This window comes from Lissotriton vulgaris, chromosome 4_1, assembly GCF_964263255.1.
Source record: "Lissotriton vulgaris chromosome 4_1, aLisVul1.2, whole genome shotgun sequence".
Classification (NCBI taxonomy): Eukaryota; Metazoa; Chordata; class Amphibia; order Caudata; family Salamandridae; genus Lissotriton; species Lissotriton vulgaris.
Window position 1 is genome coordinate 604,028,933 of NC_141691.1, and position 20,009 is coordinate 604,048,941.

Consider the following 20,009-nt stretch of genomic DNA (forward strand, 5'->3'; position numbering starts at 1 on the left):
ATTACTGTGGACTAATTTCTGATGTCTGTCAAAATCTATTTTTCAACCTGTTGGGTTCAATAGCGGTTTCTGATTATTTGATTATTTCGCAAAAATTAATTATTTGCGCATACAGACTTGTTATTCATTTCTAATACGAGAAGTTTGTTGATGATTATTTGATTTATTGTTTACTTGTTGGTATTTGTAAAATATGTCTTAATGTTTTGTATTTGTATATAGATGTATGGAGTGTTCTTCTCGCCTACTAACTGGTTAAATCTTACCAAAAATAATGAACAAAAGGGTTTAATAAAATTACCCATACAAACAAAGTGATTTGGTCATTTGTTTGTTGTCTCTTTAAACTTATAGTGAGACTAAATAAGGAGGTGGGTCAGCAATTTTTCTTTTCTACTAGTATATTGGGTCCAGCTGCCCCCCTGTCCCAGGACCAGACTCCGTGGTTGTACTAACTTTTACCCACACAGCACCACTTTCAGACACACAACGCCACTCACACCCACGCAAGCCCACTCTCACACACGCAACGCCACTCTCACCCATGCAATGCCACTCACCCACGCAACGCAACTCACACACGCAACGCCACTCACCCAAGCAACGCCACTCACCCACGCAACAACACTCACACATGCAACGCCACTCACCCACGCAACGCAACTCACTCAAAGCCACTCACACACACGCAGTGCCACTTTCACCCACACTGTGCAGTGCACAATAGGTCTCGCAGTAGGAAAGTTGGAGCTATTGGTTTTAGAAATGACAAAGCCCTTTATGTTTTTAAAATGAAAACAAAAATAAATGCATTGTTATTTGCAATTGTAATAGCTCCAACTTTCCTACTGCGAGACCTATTGGCAACGCCAGTGCTTGTTTTCATTCTCTACATACAGCCAGTGTCACTGGTAATAATATGCGATTCTGAGGCGGCAGCATTTGCGGCTTAGTTGTGAATTTGCCACATTTGCATTACAACCCACCATTTGCTGAATAATTTGCAGATTTCATCATCAAAAGTACCAAATGCATCGAAATTACTAATACAAATAAGCACTAACTTTTCAGCTGCTGATTGAGATATTAATCTGGTACTAATGAGGTGCAGCTTATCACAGACAGTATTATTACGTGTTGAAATGACAAAATAATACTGTCACAGATTGTGCCACATTTAACTTCATAGATTTCCTTTTCTTGTTGAATGCTTTTGTCAAGTCTGCAGCATATTTTAGCCCCCCATTACCGCATAATTACAGTAGCCCTTTACATAGGTTGCCCTGGGTCACCAGGGCTAGAGCTATGGGTTTTTAAAAGTCTTTTAGTATTGACAATTGTTAACCCCTTGGCCGTGGCGGTAATTCCGCCGCGGCGCAGGGGGGGTGAGGGGGGCCGTGCGGCGCCGCCATGCTCGTTACGGAACCACTCCGTCACAAGCCACGGGGGCGCTGTGCTTGTGACGGAATGGTTCCGTCACGGCCCCGCCCGCTTACTAGAACGTGCCGCGCAGGCGCGGCGGCCGGGCCGTAACGGAACCATTCGGTCACCAGCACAGCGCTTCCGTGGCTTGTGACGGAGTGGTCCCATCACCAGCATGGATGTGGTTAATATGTGGTAGTGGCTGCTGATGGTGGGCATAGACACTCAGGGGCCTATTCTAAAGGACTCATCGCCAATTTAGAGGCATTTTTCCACCACAAAAGTGGAAATAGATTTATCACCCTATTCACAAACCTGCGCTAACAGCAGACATTGTCAGTTTACCTCTGATAGCTGCCACTAAAAACATTGCCAAGGCTGACAGCGACAACTGACGCTAATCATATGCAGAGTAGGCGTTCCCGCCAAAAACTCCCGATAACAGCACTTTGCGATATGCTCAACGACCAGCCATATCAGTGATGCGGTCCAGAAACAGGCAATAGGGCACGTTCAGCAGGGACTTAAGACCTGCTTTTTTCTGGTCTTAAGTTGGATGGAAATCTGCAGTAGAAAAGGAGCCCAGCCCAGAGCCACATCTGAAGATCAAAAGATGCCATGGAGCTACTAATCATGCAGCTTGGAGACCCAAGAGGGCCACAACACCCACTGCCACCACCCCCACCCCAGGACCAATCCCCCCAGGACTATTACTGAGTCAGCACAGAACAAGACAGCTGACCTTCCGAAATGCACCAGCCTCAGAGACTTAACGCCAGAGGATGTTGTTGCCCACTACAGGCCCAAAAGGACAACCATCCTCCGCAACCTGACCCACATTGCCCACAGTCGCCAGAGGATGTTGTTGCCCACTACAGGCCCAAAAGGACAACCATCCTCCACAACCTGACCCACATTGCCCACAAGTTGAACAGTACCAACACAGCAGACAACCAATATCCTTCCGCAGACAAAACTGCTGGCTGTGCTGCACTTATTGGCCTCTGGTACCTTCCAACCAACAACTGCCAGAGTCGGAGGAGTCTCTCAGCCAGCCTTATCAAAGTTCCTCACACAATTACGGAAACAGAAAGCACACACATTCAATCAATTTGGAGGCAACAGTGGACCACCGGGGACTGTTCCCCAATGTTTTCGCCAACTTTCTAGGCAGTGAGCATGATTCCTACATTTTCCGACAGTCCTTAATCAACCAGTGCTTTCAGGATGGCACCTATGGAAATGGACTGCTCAGTGGTAAGTACCAATGGAACACACCACAAACTTCAACTCAATAATCATACAACTCACAACTGTGGGAATGCACATGTAACAAAATCACATACAACATGCCAAACAACATGCCTACCTACGAGACATGACAACACAAGTAACTGTGGTAACAGGGGCCAGACATGTAGACAAAACATTCACAAAGGCATAGCCCCGCTGCCACACAATTGCAGAATGTGGGTAGAGGTGGGAACCAAGAATGTGCGAAGGGGGGAAGTGACCCTTGAGTAAGAATAGACACAAGGCCAAGCATGGAGGCGATGTGCTGGACAGTCTTGATTATGCAGCGCACAGACATGTCCATGTGGACAAAAACTGCTGGTGTTTGTAGTGTTGTGGACAGTGGATGCAAACATGTTACCTCAGGCAGTGGGGAAGACCTTGGACATGTAACCATGTCGCCCCCCCCGTAACCGTAAGCGTAGTGGGCTGGGCCGGTGTACACCAGTCCAGCGTAGGAGTGTGAATAAATAGCCTGGTGCTCTGGGCGTGGTTCACTTTCGGGATGGCCACCAAAGTAACTACTGCATGTGTCTCTGTGTCCTCCATATCCTGACCATAGGCCTACACACACGTGGCCCACCGCCTTCAACGGACAAATCTACACCGTGGACGAGGTGGTTATGTCACACGCCACCAAGGGTAAATCTCGTCATCGCTCTCACGGGCGTGTCTGCCAGGGTGCACCCCTCACCCTGCCACGATGCTGCCGCCATGACCGGTGGCGCCCGTGTAATCCTGTGCGCCTGCTGCACCCCAGCCCGCTTGTCCCCAGACCCGTCCGGCACCCATCGGTGATTGCCAGCCCCAGCGCACCCAGGCCTCACTGCTCACCTTCCGCCACTGGCGTGTCTCCAAGAGGGTCCACCACGTGCCGGTGCAATCTTCAAGCCAGAGGCCCGTGAGCTTGGTAGACTCCTTAGCCGATCACTGGCTTCTGCACAACCCCCCCAGCGCACCCAGTGGCACCGCACAGAGTTCTGTGTGTGCTGACTGCTCCCTTTGGCCTACACTGTGGTCCCAGGATGCTGTTTCTGGTCTAGGAAAGACATGGCGTGGCAGTTCGGGCTGGACTGTTCCCATGAGGCACAGAGTCAGATTGATTTGCATATGACCATGTCTGAACTGGGGTGGCGGAGTGAGCTAAAGAATGATGATGGGTTAAACCCAGATCAGTTGATTGGGGGTGAGTGCTTGCAATGTTCAACACTCCATCCATCATCCCCTTTGGTTTCGCTTTGATTGCCCTAAGTTGGCGGAGTATGCCCAGACGTGGGTTCCTTGCTCACTTTGCCACTGGATTCAAGCTAGCCTGGCTGATGATGGCTGATTAGCCATGAACTGGTCCCAGGATGCTGTTTCCGGTCCAGGAAAGACAAGGCTGGCAGTTTGGGCTGGACTGTTCCCATGAGGCACAGGGTCAGACTGATTTGCGTACGGCCATGTCTGAACTGGGGTGGCGGAGTGAGCTGAAGAATGATGGATTAAACCCAGATCAGTTGACTGGGGGTGAGTGCTTGAAATGTTTAACACTCCATCCATCATCCCATTTATTTTTACACTGCGGTCCAGCAGGTCTCAGACAAATCCATTCCAGTCCGGCCCACCAGGCCTACTGCATCGCAGCTGTACACCTGCACAGGTGGTCCTACCTCAGTGCACCACAAGTCATCGTCCCATGAGGCTTCCCCATACGTCCGCCTCCAGCAGTCAACAGCATGTTCTCGGTAACGCCACTGGAGCCCTTCGCAGTCACGGGGCCACCCCGTCCCAGGCAGGCCGCTGGAAAGCCTGGTTGGAACGTCTCCAGGCGTACTCCAAAGCACACGACATCCCAGCACCGTGGCCCACGCAAAGGCGTGTGAGGAGTGTGAATAACTGACCCGGGGCTCTGGGCGTGGTTCAGTTCTGGGCTCTGGGCGTGGTTCAGTTCTGGGCTGGCCACAAAAGTAACTATGGCGTGTGTCTCTGTTGTAGTGTCTGCGCTACCCGGACCTTAATCTACAATGTTGTAATGTAGCATGCACCCGAGGGTGGGCTCGGTCAAATGGATAAATAAAGGGGCGCAAGACCGCTCGGGTCTTGGCTCATACATACCAACTGTTGTGTGTGTATCTTCATTGCCGCAGCATAAGCCAAAGGCCTAGCCTCAATTGCATACTTGCTTGATCATAGACATGACACATCTGTGTGAATTGGAATGTTTTAATCACATTCAGTGGAGTGTTGAAGCTGGACCAGTACATGGCCATGCAAACCCCACTTTACATTGTTGCCCCGTGGAGGGCCAGCCAGAGTCCTTTAGGGATTGACAAGTCCATCGGGAGAAGAAGAGTTCAGTCCGCAGTCTGATTGCTGTGTCGGTAACCAAACCAAATATGGCAGTCCATGTCAAGGGCCTAGGTGAGTGTCACAGAGTGTATCAGGGGATAGTGGAAGGTGTTATTCCAGGGCATGATGCAGAGGGCAGAACCAAGCTGAAACAGGCCATATGGCAGACATGAATGCTACTACTTCCTTCTTACCACAAAGACAGAATCATCCACATCATCGTCCTCTGATGTGTGATGTGCCTCACATGTGGGTGGTGGTGTTTTGTCTGCAGTACTGTGTGGCACTGACAAATCAGGGGCCAGAGGTGGAATGTCGGCCGCACTGTGTGGCAGCACCACATCAGGGACCGGAGGTGGATTGTCTGCCGCACTGTGAGGCACTGACACATCAGGGGGGAGAGATGTGGATAGAGTAATAGCAGCAGCATTCATCTGTGCCAGGCCTTGTGGCAGCAATGTCATGATGATGATCTGCAGGGCTTGGAAGATCCCAGCTACATCTCGCTGGTGTGCAGCCGTGGCAGCCATTCTTTCCACATGCATCTGCTCCATGTTCTCTATGATCCTCCGCATGTGTCCCAACTCCTGAGAGATATCACTGGAGCCACTCTGACTAGACAGTTGTTCTTGTCTCAAAGTCATGACTCCAGTGATGTCAGCCATGGCTTCTTGGAGAGCATGGAGAGGACTGTGGGTGTCCGTTAGGGACTGTAAGTGGTCCCTGATGGGACTTAGACAGCCACGTATGGCATCTAGTTTGGCTGCCATGAGGTTGAACGCCACCCGCACCTGATCAGCCATCTTCTTCTGGCCCTCTAACACCTGGCTTTGGAATGCCATGTGTTGGTCGTGGGAGTCCTGGGAGACAGCTGTGGTGGTGGGTGCTTCCTGCTGTGTGATCTGTTCAGGGTGTGGGGTCTCCTCGATGCAGCTGGGCTGCCCTGCTCCTGGGGGTGGGGTGTTGAGGGTGTCCATGAGCTGTTGGAGGGCATCTGTGTTGATGGTGTGGAGGTCCTCTTCCTCATCAGTGAAGAGATGTACGGTCTGCTCTGCAGGAGGTGTTGATTCTCCCTTTGCAATGTAAAGGGGAGATGCAGTTCAACAGTATGTTCCATGTGTGTTCACGCATTGGAAAACTTTACAAACAGACTGCATGACAAAGTACATTATTAATGTTTGGGAGGAGATGCCTATTTGATGCAGGACAGTGGACACTTCTACACCATCAGGGGTGTGAGGTTGTACTTGTACATTATCGTCTCACAGTTTCCTGCTACGCCAAATGTGATTGGCCAGTTTCTACACACAAGCAGCAGCAGTTGTGTCCTCTGTTCTGTTGTGAAAGTGTTGCAGTTTGTACCACATTGTTGTCAATGTTGATGTGCTCAGATTCTTATGTTTGTGTGCTACATTGTGGGAGAGTCACCCCTGCAGCTCTGTTTTTGCTGGCCTTTATCCATTTCAGGTGGTGTGCCTTTCACTTCTGTGCTTATACAGTGCTGAGATGTTGCAGACTTGGGTAATTTGGGCTCTTGGTGGGAGTTGGGACTCTTGAGCATGGTTTTTCCGCAGATGTCTTGTTGATGTTGTGGGTTGTTTGTGCACGTGGATGAGTCAGAGTGTGACCTGCTCCTTTACGTATGTGGTCCACACTCAGTCACCTCAGTGTTGTGGGGCGCACCATGTCATGATGATTGGACTGCAGCCATGCTAATCATCATGCAGTGTCATTTACATTGTCAGTGTGGCTCATGGACCCCCAACTTTGCTGGGTTCAGCACATGTGCATGGGGTTTGTTGTGAGATTAGTGATGTGTTGGAGATTAGTGATGTGTGGGGAGGGCCCCCTCTGGGCACATTGTCAACGGGGGCCTACTTGCTGTTTCTATATGTGCTGCAGTATGCCAAGGAGATCAGGGACATGATCCAGAGTCATTGTGGGTGTGCACTGTGCTATACTTAATTGTGCATGTGTGCCATTGTGCCCATCTCCTCCCATCCCCCCAGGCCCTGGTCGTTACTCACCCTGTTGCTGTTGAGTCAGGACATGTTGAGCAGTGTCCAGTCCCCCAACTCCTGCCACCATCTCCCCACTGATGACTGTGGACACCATTTCCTCCATCTCATCCAGCTCCTGCTGTGGCGCTGGACTCCCACCTCCAGTCTGCATTGTGGCTTTCTGGTTGTTAGCAAGTTTCAGCTTGCTTTTGCGCTTCACATCATTCCAGCGCTTCATGCACTCGTCCACTTCCCTTCTCTTCACTCCCACTGCATTCACCGTGGTAAAGATTGACTGCCATATTGCATTTTTAGTTGCCAATTGCACAGTGGAGGTGATGAAAAGTTGTGGGTGGTGTTCTATCACCTCCGTAATCAGTATCTTGTTTTCCTGCGGACTGAATCGCGGGTTCCTCTTCTTCTTCTCCTTGCCCTCCTCCTTCCCGGAGGTCCCTGACTGGTCTTCCGTGGGGTTTGTGGGGGTTCTGGTTGGCCTCTGTAGTTGCTCGAGCTTCCTCCATGGTGCTTCTCAGTTGTTTTTTTTTTGCAGCTTTTATGGTGAATGTTCCCGCCTGACGTGGGAATAGCAAGCCTGGCGCTGGTTATTGGTGAAATTTTTATCACTGTTAGGCCCATCGCAACATTTTTCACGTTCGGGTTTCCTTTTTTATCAGTGTCCTGGTAATTTTAACGTGGACATTTGATGCGTTATCGGGAAACTATCGCCTGTTGCCGGGGTGTTGAGAATACGCCGTTAACACGGCGTTAGTTTCCCACGATAGACAGCGTTATGTAAAATTGCATTAACCTAGGATAATGCAATTCTTGAGAATATCCCCCTCAGTTTTGGCCAGACACAGAAGGACTATTAAGGTAATAGACTATTCTACTCACAGAGGGTCTATGCTCTATGTTAACAGAGAGAAAGAATAAGAGAAAGGCTAGAATATTGGAGCAGGTCTATACAAGCCATTATCCCCGGTATTCAGTGTTAGGAGCTGACTTGGCATTCAGAATGCTCTCTTTGCAGACCCGTAAGTGAGGCTTCGATACCTGCCAGCTCCCTGCCCCTCTGATGTGCTCTTCTTCCTTACCTCTACCACCTCCCCCGTAGTGAATTCAGCTCACAGTGAGCAAAGGTATAAATGGGTTAGTGCAGATGGGTGCCTGTTTCTTTCACTGACTATGGGTGTGTGTGTGTATGTAGGTACAATGAACTATGTATGCATGGATGTTTATAGTAATATTACTCTGTCTGCGTAATTAAAGGTAAAGTGTGTGTTCGTATTGATATTGTCTGTATGCTTGTTTGCATACACTATGCAAAAGTCAACAGCTTGTTATACAAATAAAATGGGATTTTTGGGCCTTTTATGTGATTGGAGAGTTATCAGTGGCTTAACAAAAGCCCCTACAGCCGCTGCGGTGCAGGGGGAGCCCCAAGCCCTAGGGCCTCCTCTGGCATTGGCAGGTTCGAGGCCTGAGAACTCCGGACCGGGTCCGGAGCATGGGGGGCCTTCTGCATGTACTTTGCAGGGGGTCCACTCAAGTTTCGCCCGCCACTGGGAATTATTAATGATATCAAAATGATTTGTGGTCAGACCAAGTTAGCCAGGTGTGTCATGTTCATAAACATGGTAATAGGCTCAAACACCAGGTCCAGTAAGTATTTTCTATTGCATGTTTACAGGAGTCATGAGTAATTGCCAGAGCCACAGATGGGATATGGGCAAGGAAATATTTATTACAGGCCCTCTCAAGGGGAAATCCACATTCAAAAGTCAAGCTGTCCCCCAAACGTAGAGCAAATACTGACCTTATAAAATAGCAGAGACAAATTCAACCATCACTTGGTGAAGTGAGCAATCAAATTGAGGAATCAGAAGCCGACAATTAATTTCATCTTGTATTGAGAACTAATTTGTCAGATAAGACAATAAATTAAAGGTGACTATGGCGATTGACTGGGGGCTAACGACCAAGTCCATTCTGCATCGAAGATAAAGGACACAGGGGCATATTACCAACAACTAGCGATAATTTTTGTCTCTAACTTGTTTGAAGACAAAAATTATCGCCGCACATCGGCGATTTTTATCGCAGATAAACCTTGCTATTAACAAGGTTTATCGCAAATGCGATAAAAAACGGCCGAAATGCATGAATATCGCTGAAAAGTCAGCGATATTCATGCATTATCGAGCAAATGCTCTTAGCCATGTTATCCACCTCCCATTGGATAACATGGCTAAGAACTGCTCAGGGCAGGTGTTAGCTTTTGGAGATATTCGCGCTTAGCGCGAATATCTCCAAAAGTTGGTAATAGGAGATAGCGATGTTAGGGACTGTTTCCAGTCTCTAACATCTTGGCACGCCCACTTTGCATGTCATTAGTGATAAATATCACTGACATGCAAAGCAAGGCCCAAGATGGTCGCTATCTCCTATTAGCTGTCACTAACTGGTGTTAGCGACAGCTTGGTAATAGGGAGATAATTTTATCTCCGCTTTCTTGGCTTTTAAAGCCAAAAAAGCGGAGATAAACCCCCTTGATAATATGCCCCACAATTTGTCCGGTATTCTCATCTCCAGCTATACATGATATTGTACTAGGCTGGAACCATAGTGGTCAGATTATAGTTACTATTAAGAAAGTTATATTTATATGGCAAATAATATTAGCATGTTATTACCAAGAAGTAGACATTCATGAATGCGCATGGAAAATTGCTAGACGTCTGTTAACTGCAAAAATTGGCTGAGGCAACCATCTTTGCAGTTCCTCTGATGTGTTTATAAAGGGTATCAATAAACATAAACGTGTTCTTAGTAAGACAATATTCCATCATAGTTAATAACATTTTGTTGTATTCCACGAATTTAATAGGTCTCATTCTTAAGTAATTTTTGACTGCATTCAATCCATCACTGTGTATTATACTAGTGTACAGTGCTATAATACAAAATGAATGAAACAAAACACCGGATGAAAAGTTACTGCGCTCCTACGGTAGAAGTTAATAAAAATTACCAGAAGTCAGAGCTGGGGGTACAGGGAGTGTCCTACAGGTGTCGGGTGTCCCTGCGTGATGATGGCGTGTAAAGGAAGTATGGGGGTCACAACAAACATTCCAGTCGCCCCATTAATGATCCTGTACCCCTAAACAGAGCACCTTCCCTGCTGGTCTTATTGTACAGCAATCCCCCGCTCCACTGCACAAGACTATGTCCCTGCAGCACCAAACGCCGCATAAAAGGCACAACCGCACAACCAGCGAGACCCAGAGCAGGAGAATGACGGCCGTCTGCCAGACATCGGATGAAAAGTTACTGCGCTCCCACGGTAGAAGTAAATAACAAGGACGTGATAAAGAACAATATAATAGCTTGTTTTTCTTGTAGAGCCTTTTTTTCCATACTTACGCCATTTTGTAGTCCTCAGGTAGCACGTGCTACTAATCATTAATATATAATGTTAACAATGTGAGGAAATCAGATGCAGTTAGGTTGTAAGAGGGTTGTTAATCATCATGTTGCTTGATTAGCCTAGTTACTACAATTTATTTGTAATGTACTTGGTCATCATTATAGGCCTTTTATTGCTCCTTGAGGAACATGGACTATGGAGCTGCGATGTTTGCGTTATTGGTACATGTGCTTAAAAAACATTCCCACATTTCCTTTCCACTTGCCTCTTCACTTGCTCCCCAGCTGACATAATAACCTTTGTGTAACTCCTCAATGTAGCAACCTTTTGCATACTCAATTTCGTTCCCAATCGCTCCACACGTTTTTATGTAGCGACTGTCCAGCGTCGCTGCCCCAACTATGTGGCAAATTAATGTATATAAATGCACAGCAAATGACTAAGACACAAAACCCGCCTCTTTGATGGGAACCAGAAGAGCCCCCGTCAGAGGTCGGACAGGGTTTCTGTTGGACCCTTCCATGTTGTCGGCTGCCGGTGCTGCGTGGCTTCGCAGACGGGGGGCAGACGACCAAAGCGAGGTCCCCCCCGGGCGGTTTGGGAGGGGCGGGTTTTTTGTATTTTGGGCTTTCTTTACTACTAGGGGCAGCCCAATATAAATTCACGTGGCTCCTCCTCCCGGCCACCATTTTAGGCTTGGTGGCCTGGTGGCCGGGAGCAGCTTAGGAATTTTTTGAATTTATTAGTGCGTAGTGTTGGTATTCATAGCCATGTCAGGTGAAGATTATCGTGTGCTTGAGGCGACTAGGCTGCTTAGTGAAGCAGGCAGGCTCGATTTGGTGATTGGTGACGTCGCTGGGCCGTCTCGGCCGCAGCATCAGGCCTCGGCTGGTGTGGCTGCGGTGGTGGCAGCCTGTGTGACACCGAAGCGTTGCAGGAATGTCGGGGTAAGTGAGCAGGGCCGTTCTCGAGTGAAGAAAACGGCCCGGGGGTGAAAGTGCGGCAGTTGGAGGAGGGTGCGCCGGGGTTTGAGGCGGGCGTTTTGTCGGCTCCTGCCCGGCCCTCTGGTGCGCTGCCGGTTGCGTTTATGATGCCGCTTGAGACTGTTCAGGTCTCGGCGGCGCATGAGGGGGCGGTGTCGGCCCCAGCTCAGCGGGGGAGGAGAGGTGCGAAGCGCGGGTCAAAGCAGCGCTCAGCGTCTGCCTCCGCGGTTCGCGAGCGGCAAATTCCAGCAGGAGGGGCTGAGGAGACCTTGTATGCGCAGGCGGTTGCTGCGAATGCTCGCTCGCTGTCTGTTCCTTCTAGGTTACAGGTGCGGGAGGAGATTTTGGTTGCTTCTGCTGGGGGTCCTCTTCATGAAGGTTTGCCTATTAGTGAGAGGGGGGGGGCACGTTCATCTCCGTTGAGGCAGGGGTCGGCCCTGAGGAAGTGGGTCTGCAGCAACAGGCTCGGTTCTGTGATTCTCAATATGTTTTGGAGGCGCCTTTTAGTCCCTTGTTGTTTTCCCCTGCAGCATCTCATAGGGAGGAAGTGGTGTTGGTTCATAGTCGGTCTGTGGGGGAAGGAGAGTGGGCACAGGTTGGGGGTTGGGGGGGGTGATGTTTTACAGTCTCAGGCCCATGAGGTTGGAGTTTTACGTTCCCCTCCTCAGATTGTTCTTTCTACTGGGGATGGGCCTGCACATGTTTCCGGGGTGGCTTCTGGTTTTCCTTCACAGTTGCATGAGCAGCCTCTCAGGGTGAGGAGTAGGTCTTGGGAGGGGCTGGATGTTTTTCCCTCTTGGGCGGAAGGTCTTCGGGAAGGGAGCTGTGGTATGGGTTTCAAGGAGCTAGATTCCCAAAAAGGTTTGGGTGTCACGTTGAATTTTCCAGGCTTGAAGGTAGGGCGTAGGGGTGGATCAATTAGTGGTCATGCAGAGGTTCGTTGTGAGAGTGGGGTAGGGAGTGGTGATGTTTTGGGTCCAGCATCGGCTACAGTGCAAGAAATGTTGGATTGGAGTAGTGGTAATGAGGAGATAGCACCTTCCCCTCCTCTTTGCAGTGTTTCATTTCAGACATAGGTCCCAGATTGTCGGAGTGTTGAGCAGGTTCAAGGGCAGCAGTCTCTAGGGTGTAGGGTGGTAGGGTCTGGAGAGTTTGGAGTTTTTGGTAATAAGGTTCCCGTCACATCAGTCCAGCCTTTATCTTCACAGGGTAGGGAGCGTCGTGGAGCAGCGGACTCGGTAGGGCAAAGTGCGACCCAAGTGCGCTGAGGAGAAGGGAGGGTGGAGCCTAGCGCGGCACATCCCGTACCATCGGGGGATCCCGGCGCGGTCAGCAGATGCAGGTCAGGCGCGACCTCGCTGGCCCCAACGTCTTCACAGCATCAGCGAATGGATCTACCAGTGGACACATTACTTAAGAGTGGTAGGCGTGTTGAGGAGTACGGGCGAGTACAGTCGGCTCCCCCGCCAAAAGTTCAGGAAAGGGTTGGTAAGACCATTGCAGGTTTACGCAATTATGAGAAAGCAAGTCAGAATGTGTTGGTGCTAGGACCTCCAAGGGTGGAGGACTCTTTGTTATTGGACTATGATGATGAGAGTCCTGAGGAAGGTGAATTGCGTGATGCTGGGTCTGGGGAGGGGCAATTTCATGCTTCTCGTAGTCTTTTACAGGCACCAGTGGTGGTGCGACCCAAGATGGCGATGTCTGGACCAGATCGAGAGCGCGGCCCTTCGGTGAGGGTTCCTCGGATGGTGGACAATGTGGAGCATTTGGATTGGAGATCGGGTCCGGGGCAAGCCCCTTTGTTACGCCAGGTGAGCTTTTTGAACCACGGGCCAGACCAAAAATGGTGTCTGTGGGGACAGGGGGGGAGATGTTGTCAATGGGTAAAGAGGGCAAGCTACACAAAGGTCGTTACGTGAAGGATCAGGGTGTGGGCACAAGCGATGGTGAAGGTAATTTGGGTACTAAGGTGGAGAGTGGTATGAATACAGAGGCTGTTGAAATAATCAAGGATACTCTTCATAGTAAGGAGTTAAAGATAAAGAAGCTGCCTTACATGGGTGTCACTAAGCCTCTGGGTGCCCATTTAATGTTATCCACAAAGGAAAGGATTTGGAAGGGTGAGTATGTCGAAATCCTGAAGTTACTACACAGGGAGGTACGCTCTAAAGAAGGGTCAAAGGAAGAAGAATATGAATTGGCCAAGCGCCCGAAAGTTCCTTTGACCATTGAGAACTGGACAGCAGCGTTTTTAATATATGCTAGTGTATATTGTGAAAAATTCCCTGAGCGCTGCGTTGCACTTTTCAAATATATGGATGTTATACGAAAGGCACAGATAACGGGTAGTGGCTTTGCTTGGGCACAGTATGATGAGGAGTTTCGTGCAAGAATGGCTTGGGATTCTGAGGCAAAATGGGGTGAGTTAGACACTGATCTATGGCAACATACAATGGGCGCCCCAGCCAGTGGTAAGACAATTTTTACTGCTAGTGGATTACCGTTAGTTTACCGGCCCTTTCAGGGAAAACCCACCCGGGGAGGGGTGGGTAGCGCGACCAAACAGTCTGCCATGGGAGCATGTTGGGATTTCAACAAAGGCATGTGCACTAGAGAATATTGTATTCAATTTATTTTATTATGTTTTGGCTCTCAACGAGGGCCACATAAAATTCACAGTTTAATTACAGAGCAAGTACAGACCGAAAAGTAACATTCAATAAACACATATAAATCAAATAACATCCATTGACAGAAGTGCAAACCAAGACAGTGTCAGACCTCTCCAGTAACATATTAATAAATAGCTAAGAATCCTCTAAAAAAATTAAAAATATGGAAGCAGAACATTTCATTAGGAGGCCAGTATAAAGATTGCAGAAAAATATTCACATTAGAGATGCCGAGACGGAGACATATTGGTTTTAACCATTTGAGCCGCAATAAACGGAGTGCAGGGCAAATCAACAAGACATGCATACGATCTTGAATACTCAGATTACAAAAATTACACAATGGAGACGATCCGTACCATTTGGACAAAAGTAGATTTAAAGGTAGTAAATCATAACGTAGAAGAAACCAGAATCTACGTACGCCGTGTGGCAGATTCCAAATAGCATAGGGTTGGGCCAACTTAATGGAATAAGAGTTAAGGAGAAGATCACAGCCCCCTTTTCCTTGTATTGTATTCTTATCTGTCTGAAAGCATAGTTCCCACGACGCCTGTTTTAGCAGGAGTTTTAGCTGTGTTGGTGAGTGCAGGAACACTTTCGTCTAACTTTAAGAGAGTCACCGCTCTTCTAAAGTTCCTTACAAGTTGTGAGAACTCTTTAAAATTGCCCAGTAATTCTTTTTTAAGGAGGGCTCTCATTGTCCCCGGTTCAGCTCTAGCCAGGCAAGCCACCCATCTTACCAGGGCGCATACTCCCTGTACCCAGCTGCTCCTAAGACTGAAATCGAGCCTACAAGCTGCCAGAGAGCACGCGGTATTCAGGGAAGATAGGGATCTTAAGAGTTTCCCTTCAGTTTTGTGACAAAAGTCCCACTGCTTCAACTCTATAAGTTCAATACCGTATAATATCGTAGCGGGAATCTTAGCCCTATACACCTCCAGTAAACAGGCTAAATGCCTTTTTCCGGTGGCAAGATAGAGGGAATTTAAGCCCCTGCCATGGGCGAGGGCTTTGCGTGTACTATGCTCGATGTGGGGCCTCTCACTCAGATTGGCCGCAATGATTTTCCCCAAAAAAGTATAAGATTTAACAACCTCTAGTTTTTGGCCACCGATATACCATCCAAAATTTTCAGAACGGCACTTCTTTTTCCCGGCTATGCACATAATTTTACTTTTCGTTATATTAATCTTCATGAAATTGGAAACAGCAAAAGCATGAAGAACTTGCAGCCGATTAGCGAGACCTTTGGGAGTTAAATCTAAAACAAGAATATCATCGGCATACATCAAACAAGAGATAGGCAGGTCCACAGTATATAACGAAAACAAAAGAGGAGCCAAGAGACAGCCTTGTTTGAGGCCATTCAAAGATGGGATTCGGTGGGAGAGACCCCTTTCGCCCCCTTGTAGAACACTGCACCAGGTTTCCGTATGAAGTGTACGAACCAGATCTAATAGGTAAGATGGTAAACCGAGAGTTGCTAGTTTTCTCCACAGCGTTCTACGATCCACTTTATCGAACGCCGTGGAGAAATCGATAAAAGCAGCGTGCACCCCCCCCCCTCTCACCCGCGTATATTTATCCGATATCACATGTAAGGTGGTGAGGTTGTCTAAGGTGCCATGCCCCCTACGGAATCCAGTTTGTTCGAATGGCAGAATATTTTTCTCCTCAACCCAGTCGGAAAGTAAATTTAGAAGACATTTCGCAAAGACCTTTCCGATTGAGTCAAGGAGAGCTATCAAACGATAATTACTGGGGCTATCCCTAGTTCCCTTCTTAAAAATAGGGACCAGAATACTCCCCCTCCAGGATGCAGGTACCGTCTTAGAGTCAAAGCAGGATTTAAACAATGGATAAAGAATTTTACTCCACAGCGAAGGTTCCTGCTTCAGAACCGTCATGGGGAGTTCGTCAGGACCCATAGTGCCGGAGGAGCGCATATTCTTTATGGCCATTTCTATTGTTTCATCTGTGGGATAGTTAATCAGACCTTCAGAAGTTAAATCAGGGTCACTGTCTTCAGCCGAAATACCATTCCCTGCATAAAGCTCCCGAATATAAGAGGTCCATACCTCTTCAGCTATAGAGATGGGGCAAGGACTTATTCTAGTGCCACATCCTTTCCCAATTATGGACCAAAATTCTCTAGTCCTGCCATGCGCAACTGCTTCCCTCAGGTTAATCCAAACTGTATCTTCCTTCTCCTTTTTTATTCTCGCTTTTAGTCTAACTCTCTTTCTTTTTAACCTTGATATTTCTTTTTCCAATTCACCTGATCTACCTAAGAATTGCTCTCGGACTAATTTATTTATTTCCTTATTCAGGATACGCAATGCACAAGGAAAAACTACCCTTTTCCTACGACAGCTAGCCTTTTTTACATCTAGGATGACATTCCGCATACATTTTTCAAAGTTAACAATTTCCGAACCATGCCAGTCATTTAGTTCTAATATAGTTTTACATAGAGTGGCATGCACACCTATAATGGCAGTAGGGTTCCAAAAACATCTACCCGAGGATGCATGAAAAGTAGCATCATTACTATTAAGAGACCATGAGACAGTGGGCGGGGTTTTTAAAGAAATAGTTATAAGAATTATGCTATGGTCACTCAAAGTTGTGGGAACTATCATGAGATCCTGGATACAAGGAAAAATGTCATAGTCCGAGATCGCATAATCGAGAATAGAGGCACTAAAAGGGGACTTATGAGTGAATTCCGCAGGAACATCGGAGGGAAATCTCCCATTTAGAATAAGCCCCTCAACTGCCGATAATTCTTCCAGCAGAACCTTCCCTCTCTTATTAGTTACTATTTTATCTGGAAAGAGGGATTGTGGTATAAAATGTGCCTCTTCTTTGGATTTATTTCTAAAAAGATTCAGACTAGCATTAGAAATTTTACAGTTCAAGTCTCCTACTAGAATAACTTCAGGTGGGAGTGCAACATTTTTAATCTGACGAATATACTGGAATACATGCTTCAATAAAACGTTAAAACACTCTTCTGGAGGAATATACACGTTAATAATTACAACAGAGGGCTTCTTTAGATAACTGGGGAGATTTGCTATTGTTATAGCTTGAAAGAGGTTACTTGGGTCAATATAGTGAGAGAATCTCCAATGCAATTTATTAGATAATAAACAAACAATTCCCCCTTTGGCATGACCTTTCTTGGAAGGGGCAGCTGGCGCTTCCAACACATAGTGATCCTTCCCAACATCAATATTATCAGTGCACCATGTTTCTTGGATGCAAATCACATTTGCTCCCAGCGAAAATAGGAACTTGAGTTTCTCTGGACCACTATGTATCCCAGCTGCATTCCAAGAAATAATTTTCAATTGATTGTTAAAGATGGTGAAACAATTTGGGGTTATCTGTGGTCTTAGTGGATAAGGCGCTATGCAGCCAGTTCCACCGATTGTTATCCTCTGTTAGAGAGGAACTCTGAATAAGTGGAAGTGGCAGTACCTGGGAGACCGAACGTTTTCCTTTCGAAACCCAAATCTTTAGATCTTTAAATGAAGAAGGGACCCCATTTTGTTTATCACCCTGTTGTGTCATCCTAGGTGGAGAGTTGATATTACCAGTGCTAAAAATGGGCAGGACGTCAATACCTGTACATTGGAAATTCTCCGCTTGCTGTAGTATCAAGTTTGCAATAATTTTAGAATAAAATTTGACCCTTATGCGAGACACACTATCTCCACCTAGCAGAGAGACTAGCTCAATGTCATTTGATTGAATAAGGTGGAGACTTTCCATATCACTGAAACATTTAAGTAACCAAGCTCTGTTTAAAGGTAAGTCGACATCGAATAAAGGCAAAAAATCCAAAACACAAGTGCCCACATAAGACATAGAAATTTTTGGCTGGAGAGGAGGGAGTTGGCGATCGCCAACCCCAGCTGCAAGAAAGAAAGGAGAAGCCAAAGGGTTGAGGGACCCGGGATTATCTGGAATAGAGCTCCTTATCTCTATCATTGGGGAAGTACTCGGACCAAGTCCACCCTTCTGCGGTAAGTCTTCCATAGTCGTAGGCAAAGTATTGCAAATAGTCTCTGGTGCATGATATGGAAGGCTGGATTCACTAGCCACAGTCATCGGGATAGGACCAGTGGCTTTGTCTTCATTATCAGAAACAACTATAGAGTTTTGAAAGATTATCCGCCTTTGTCTTTTCTTCCTATATTTGCGGAGCGTTTTCCTTTTTTTCCCATTTATATTTCTATGTTTTCCGTTTTTTTCCTTTACTTCTTGCGTATCCTCAGATTGCTCTTTTTTATTTTCCAAAATGAAAATTGGGAATAGTTCTTGTGCCACTTTACAGCCAGAAATAGATTTGTTTTCTTCCTCAATCTCCAGATCAGAATTCTTTACGCAATTGGACGCTGCTGTTATCGGCAGGACCGTGGCATTGATTTCATGAACGGATACTGGTGCCTTTATTCCGGAATTCTCTATGAGCACATTTGTTTTCCCCTTTGCCAAGCTGATATCGGCCGTGGGGGGAGGAACACTCCTCGTTTCAGGAGCTTTTTGAAGCAATGTATTCAGAATTTGAGTAACAGAGTCCAAGATGCAATCAGAACTACCTACAAATTTCCCCAAAAGCAATAATATGGAGGCTAACAGATGTTCCAGAGCAATCAGAGATTCCGATATAGGTTTATCGCCAGCCCCAACAGGAGGACAGATTCCGGAAAGATTGAGAACCGGGCTCCTGGAGACATTTAACAGCTCAGACATATTCTGTCCATTTACAGAAGGAGTACTGCTATATAACAATAGCCCAGAGGGAGTAGCACCCCCAGAGGGCTTAATCGATTCTAGAGCCTCCAAACAAACATCCTTTACGTACCGGCCACAAAGTTCAAGGTCGATGGATAGCAGTGAGGAGTCCCCACCTAACCGACCATTCGGGGAAGAAGCTTGAGGAGCTGGTTTTGCTTGTTTTCCTTCCATGGAAAGAGCGATTAGCTCAATATCCCCATCATCTTCAGAGTGGACAAGGCAGGTCCTCGCAATGGTTTCTAATTGAGGTGGCTCTGTCATCAAAGAGAGGGGTGTCGAATTATCAACCACTTGTGTGTGTCCTTCCTGAACAACAGAGAATAAAGCTTCCTTACCATCGGCAGGTGATTTCTTATTCACTGGTTTTTCCCATAATTCAAAAAGCTGACATTGTCCCTTTAGTAGGGGATTATTAACTGATTTATTTCGAAGGGGGTTGGATTTTGTTTTAGCACAAGTCCTTCCCCCCACTAATCTCCCCATACGAAGTTTTTTAGTCATCTTCTGTAGACTTTTCCGACAGGAAATCGATTATAAAGTAATGTTCTTCCAAAAGAAGTGTGTTTAAAAATATAAATAAACCATAAAATAGGATAGTTAATGGAGGTAAGACTGAGACTGACTAACAATCAATGTCAATGGAGCAGGAACAGCTATTTAGCTTCACGAGGTATCGATTCGTATTAGCCGGTAGACATATGCTAAACAACAGATGAAAATAACCGGGCCCAGCCCAGCCTACCTCAGTCACCGAGGGCCACAGAGGGCCCGCCCTTTGCCCGGGCTTAGCCCGGCGTCGCCCGCGCGCGTCCCGCGATGCGCGGTCTTCCAGCGGACTTGAAGCCAGGTGAGGGGGGCGTGGCGTGGAGGTGCTCCAGGCCCAGATGGCTTGTGGGCAATGGTGTTTCTTTGCGTCTCTGACCTCCTTCACCCCCACAAACACGAGTGTTTCCCGCGGAGCGGGAAACGCGAGCAGTTGGTCACCAGCGCTGCCAAATCGCGCTATCAGGGTGACATCGCTTCTAGTGGGTTTAAAGCGTTTCTCCACGAACAGAATTCACAGCAG